Source organism: Engystomops pustulosus, chromosome 11 (genome assembly GCF_040894005.1).
Source record: "Engystomops pustulosus chromosome 11, aEngPut4.maternal, whole genome shotgun sequence".
Classification (NCBI taxonomy): Eukaryota; Metazoa; Chordata; class Amphibia; order Anura; family Leptodactylidae; genus Engystomops; species Engystomops pustulosus.
Window position 1 is genome coordinate 41,210,401 of NC_092421.1, and position 6,448 is coordinate 41,216,848.

Genomic DNA, 6,448 nt, shown 5'->3' on the forward strand with positions numbered 1-6,448 from the left:
AATGCTATCCCTGACCAGCAGCAGCTCTCTCCCTAACGGCATCCAGACAGAGAATGATCCAAGCAGCGCGGGCATGGTCTAGTCTATTCTAGGGTCACCTGATCAGGCCAGCCAACCACTGCTATCAACATGTAAGTGAACCACGTTATGCTGGGTGTACTGCAGAGCCTCCTGGCTTGTGATCGGCTCTGTTTCTGGCCGCCAAAAATCTAAACGCCCCGAGATTACATTTTCTTGAGCAGGTGAAAAACTCGACGAGTATGTTCGCTCATCTCTAATCACTATATATCTCTATGTGTAATTTTACCATCCCAAGAGGTGTATGAGGCACGATTCTGGTTCTAAGTTGTTACTTTTTCTGAAAGAGAAGGAAACAGTTAAAGGCATACAAAACAGCATTATGGTATAAATACATAGGCATTAAGTGCAAGTCCAATTATTAGTTCTGTTAAGACCCAGGGGTTCAATAGTCTGTAGTGTGTGAATCTAGTATGATTCACGATTGCGTAGTAGCGCTATCCTGTTGCCACCTCTGCGGGGAGTTTCCACCTGTTCAATGACTTGGTAGCGAAGTTGTGGAGGGTGGTGGTGGTGGTTAATGAAGTGAGCTGGGACTGGCAGCAGCGTTTGATTCGTCCATATCATGGACTTGTGTTTACTTATCCTGTTCTTTATGGAAGTCGTGGTTTCTCCCACATATAGGAGTCCACATGGGCATTTCATGAGATAAACCACAAAACGGGAGTTGCAAGTAAATTAACCCTGGATTGGGTATCGTTGGCTAGTCCTGGGATGATAAAAATATTCCCTGCGAATTACCGTAGAACATTGGCTGCAGTGAAGGCAGGGGAATGTACCTTTTTTAGGAGTAGACAGAAAGGTTTTTTGCGGAGGCTACCAACATCGCCGCGTACCAACATATCTCTTAGGTTCTTGGTGCGTTTATGGCAAATAAGAGTTGGAACTCTTGGATGTTGAAATATGCCACAATAATGGCCGGTGTTTTTTGATGTTTTTTGTCAAAAGAGGGGATGTTGGGTGGTACTGATTGGTAAAAGGTATTTGTTTAGGTTTGTCTTTTCCTTGTGTGGAAAATCTTTTTTCTGACACTTTTAAAATTTTTGTTGGATAACCTCTCTTTTGGAACTTGGCTGGCATCTCTGTCAGCCTTTCCATTTTCGTTGAGGGATCACTAACTATTCTGTCAACTCTATTGAATTGAGAAATTGGTATTGATCTCTTTGTTTGGGGTGGGTGGGAACTCTGGAAGTGTAATAAGGTGTTTCGATCGGTGGGTTTCACATAGAGGTCTATGGAAATCACCCCTTGTGTATCTTGAATCACAAGGGTATCTAAGAAGTTCATTTGGTGGACATCATAGTGCAGGGTAAACTGTAATTCCGGTGCGATGGAATTAAGGTAGTTAGGAAAGCACTGTAGGGAGTCCAATGAGCCCCTCCATATACAGAACACATCATCTATATATCGACACCAGTACATGGAGAATTGCTGGAATATGTCATTATTGTAAACATGATCCAAAGCAGGCCATGCATATGTTAGCATATGGAGGGGCTACACTGGACCCCATGGCTGTTCCTTGGATTTGGAGGTAGAACTGGTCACCAAAGAGGAAAAAGTTGTTGTAGAGGATTGTGTGTAAGAATTCTAGAACAAGTTATTTTTCATGTCCCGATATTTGATTCTGATCTAAGAGTCTGCTGACAGCACTGATACCTTTCTTGTGATTGATGGATATATACAAGTAAAATTCGGATTTCTGCTGCACACTGATTTAATTAGAGGGTCCAGGTGCTCTGGAGAGGGTCCCAACCCCGTATCATATAGAAAATATAGGACTCCAGTCATACTGTTGAGTTGCAAATTTAGAATTATTTATTTCACAAACTTCAAATGTGACGTTTCGGTCTACATTAGACCTTCATCAGACTCTGCGGGTACAATAAGTGCGTATTATAGTGTGTCCAAAATATCAAAATATACAAATATTTACATATGTACAAGTTGTTCAGAAAATACTCTGATATTCCCAACATCTCAATGCATAATCATATTTTTGAAGTTGAGAACCAAAGAACAAAAACATGTGTCAGGTAGCTGAAAAATAGTACATCCTTTATTTTATAATATAAATGTAGACACAGGAAAATCATATGGACAAACACAATAAAATCAATTAAAACACGGAACAGACAAAACAGCTGCTTCCGTGGTCAAAAACATAGCAGGTGCAGTCATGCGATAGTGGCTGGCAACCTGCCAAAGGTTGAGTTCAAGAAGCAAGATTCCTAATCTGTTGACAAATTGAACTAACAGGATCGGGTGTTTGTCTACCCTATTATTATTGTGTATTTCTGTATTGTCTGCAGTATGTGTGTCACTGGTGTCTGTGCATGGGCCCATGCGTGTGAGTGCCGGGTATGAATGGATATGCTTGATATTGACTATTTATGTAATCTGTGGCCAGGGTTAATTTATTTTATTTTACTTTCATGTCTGTCCTAATTAATTAATTTAATATTATATTATGCATACTTATTTATTTATTATTCTTCATGGGATGATTTGCACATCTTTAGCATATTGCACACCATTATTTATTGCACTGTCACTTTATTTGATCGAACAGCATCTATACAGTAGATACACACACTTCATATGCTGGTTCGTATTGATTGTATATTATCTACTAATTATGAACTAAGTCCACACATCCACGTTTTGGCTGGCAGTAACGTTGCAATAGATATTTCCTATATTTACCTTACCCGGCCGACCCATACATGGGCGCATGCGCGAATACACACGTCACCGGAAGTGACGTCATTAGACCATGTGACTCGTCCACAGCGTGTTCCGGCATGGGCACCGCCATGACACCAGGGCCACACACCGGCGGAGATGCACATCTCATTACAGACAGGTATTTATACACAAACACCACATCATTTGGGCACCCCTGAGGAAGCTGCGTCTAGCGGCGATACGCGTGGGGTACTATCTGGACTCCCTTGGGACCTTCCGCTCACACTGGTAACTTTGTTTTCCAGTCTTGTATGCAGCAGTTTACATTCCAGGATCATTTTCTGATTGGGTTTTATACTTGCTTTATTTCATGTATTATTATCTGTTGTTGGTTACATCTGCTGCCACTGGAACACATCAGTGACTAAGACATTCAAGTGTTTGGCCCAGGGGGTCCTTTGGCAGGTTGCCAGCCACTATCGCATGACTGCACCTGCTATGTTTTTGACCACGGAAGCAGCTGTTTTGTCTGTTCCGTGTTTTAATTGATTTTATTGTGTTTGTCCATATGATTTTCCTGTGTCTACATTTATATTATAAAATAAAGGATGTACTATTTTTCAGCTACCTGACACATGTTTTTGTTCTTTGGTTCTCATGTGCTATTTTTCATGTGTGTAGCACCATTTGATATGGTTCCCTTATTTTTGGGATTGATTCGGTTCTGTTTAAATTAATATTTTTGAAGTTAACATCGTTATAAAGCCATCATTTCAATGCAGAATCGCAAGATACAGAACAAAATAACATGGTATATGTGCATATTAAAGGAAATATGGTGTCGCACAGAAGGTGGATAGGCCCAGTCTTGTCATGGAGTAATATAGCATCATGAGAGCCAAAAGCATATGCTGAAGACCTCCAGCCTTGGGGTACACATGATTAATATAGTCAGGATAGCGTGATCTGAAAGATAAAAGGCAGCTTACCAGTTTGTAAATCGTAATGGGGCTTGAGGTATTGCATATAGCAATGGGAGCACCGTGGAGCAGGAATGGCTGTCGTAGCCGCTCTGGAGAGAAAGTGCTGTTGTCCTCATGGTGCTGGCGTGTTAAAAATCCTCTGTAGAGGTGATGGGAGGGTACTTCCGGTTTCGGACCGGAGTACTTCCGGTTGCCACGACTGGAATGCATGTGCGCGCATGCGCATTCGGGAATCGGGCCGTGACGGATGGGGGCGGAGATAAAGACATCACTGTGGCAATGTGATGTGAAAATAAGGTAAGTATATGGAGATGCTGGCCGAGTATAGGTATGGTGGGATCGCCAGTACAAAGAGGAAGGCTAGGAAGGCAAGGAAATAATAAACCGGTGAAATCAGCAAAAATTAGGAGAAAGATGGCAAAACAATTTGAAATGAGACACAGAGCAGAGTCAAATATGCGAAAATAGAGAGAAATATCGGAAATAGAGGGGGATGAACAGAAAGACACCGGGATTGGAATGGATGAGAAAGGTAAGTATGAGGGAGTAAGATGCAAGGATTAGGGGAAGGTTGCACATGGGGAATAGGGTTATTACCCATCCTCGGATGTGCTGCTCAGGTATTCACATCTTGGTTGTTCTATCGTCTCTGTGGAGAATAAGTTTGTTAGGTATTGTACCAGTGGAATGTACATTCAACAAAAACTTTGTATATTGTAGTCCCGGTTAAGTCCATCTGGTTGCAAGGTTTGCAATGTGTGAATCCAATAAGATTCACACTTTTTTAGGAGGGCAACTCGATCCCCTCCTCTCCTTGGTGTCTCGATCTGTTCAATGATCTGGAATGTAAGTTGATTAATGGAGTGTCTGGCCTCTGAGAAGTGAGCTGGAATAGGGAGTAATATATTGTTCAGGCGGATAGTGGATTTATGTTTAGATACCCTGTCGCGTATCTTTTGAGTAGTCTCGCCTATGTAACCAAAGACACATGGGCACTTGATGAGATAGATGCAGTAATCTTTATCACAGGTATAGTATCCCCTAATCGGGTATCGTTTACCTGACAGTGGATGGGTAAATGAGTCGCCTCTGCGTACATTGGTGCATTGGGCACAGTGTCGGCACGGGAAAGTGCCCTTTCTAGGTGTTTGTAAGAAAGTCTGTCGGGATACTTTTGTGGTAGTGCCTAAGTCAGCCTTAACCAGTTTGTCCTTCAGATTGGGGGGTCTCTTAAAGCAAGGTAGAAATGGGTGTTGGAACTCAACCACGGATGGATGTCTCTTGTTAAGGATAGGCCAATGTTTCCTAATAGATTGGTGGATTTTATATGCAAATGGATGGTATGAATGTACAAAAGGAATGCGTGGTGGTTTATTCTGTTGTGGGCGTGGTTGTCGTGTTCTATGTACCTCTAAGGTGTTAGTGGGATAGCCCCTGTTGGTAAATCTGGTTTCCATCTCTTTTAGGCGTGTGTTAACCAATTGTGGCTTGCTGACTATGCTTTCAACCCTACTGAATTGAGAGAAAGGTAGTGAAGTTTTGGTGGATTTCGGGTGGTAACTGGAAAAGTGTAACAAATTATTGCGATCGGTGGGTTTAGTGTATATATCGGTCCAAATTGTATAAATCTGATGGATATATACAGACTGCATACATCTCAAGTGACCAGAATGGAGGGTTGCAGGAGGGGCAATAGGGTTATGATCGAATTTGGGAATTGTGTGGTTTACAGTAAAAAAGATGGAGGTTTTTTTTTACCAAAGGGGTCATCATTTTCTCAAGGTAAATTGAGAGGGGTGCCAGTATTGAGTCTGTTGAAGCTACACTTGGTCTGCCCATGGATTTGTCCAGTATTTTGTGGCTTTTTGGGAGGGTGTAAAAAACGGGGGTGATGAGATGATGATTTATGAGAAACTGTGCCATTTTGGAATCTATTGTGCCTAGGGTCAGGTATTTTGTGATGGTATTTTGGCTAGATTGGGCTATTTGTGGTTTTGGATCTCTGAGGAGCAGAGGCACCCCCTTTGTCTGCTGCTCTTATGATAAGGTTTTTAGAATCCTGCAAGTTACCCAAGACTTGTTTTTCTAGGGGGCTGAGGTTGGAGTGATATTTATATTTATTACTTTTTATGTCTTCGAGTAATTTCTGTACGTCATTGTTGACAAGTGAGATGTATGTTTCAACTGGATGATGATGGGTAGGGGGGTAGTAGTTATTCTTGCTGCATAGCCCTAGTTTGTCTATAGTGATGTTAGAAGTGCTGTCAGATTCTCTGTATGTGTGAGGGGACTCCACAAAATGCATTTTAAGGCGTAGGGATCTGTAAAAACTATGTAGGTCATCTTCTAAGTTAAAGGTATTGATTGGGGTTGTTGGGCAGAAACTTAAGCCTTTTCTCAGGAATGACATCTCTAAAGGAGTTAACATTTGGGAGGATATGTTGACAACTTGGTTACACTCTCCAGTGACCGAGTCTGTGATCGTGGAGGTTGTTGTTTTCTTGCGCCCTTGTCATGTTGGTTGTTTGGGTCTTGTGTGTGTGAATCTGGGTGCGGATGAGAGGTAGTAGGGAGTCTGTGGATCTATTGAGTCACTGGATCTAACACTATTTGAAGAAGAGGATTCGCGTTGATATCTCTGCCTTTGTCGGAAACCCTGGAAATTGGAGTCTTGCCACTTATATACTCTTTCTGTCTCG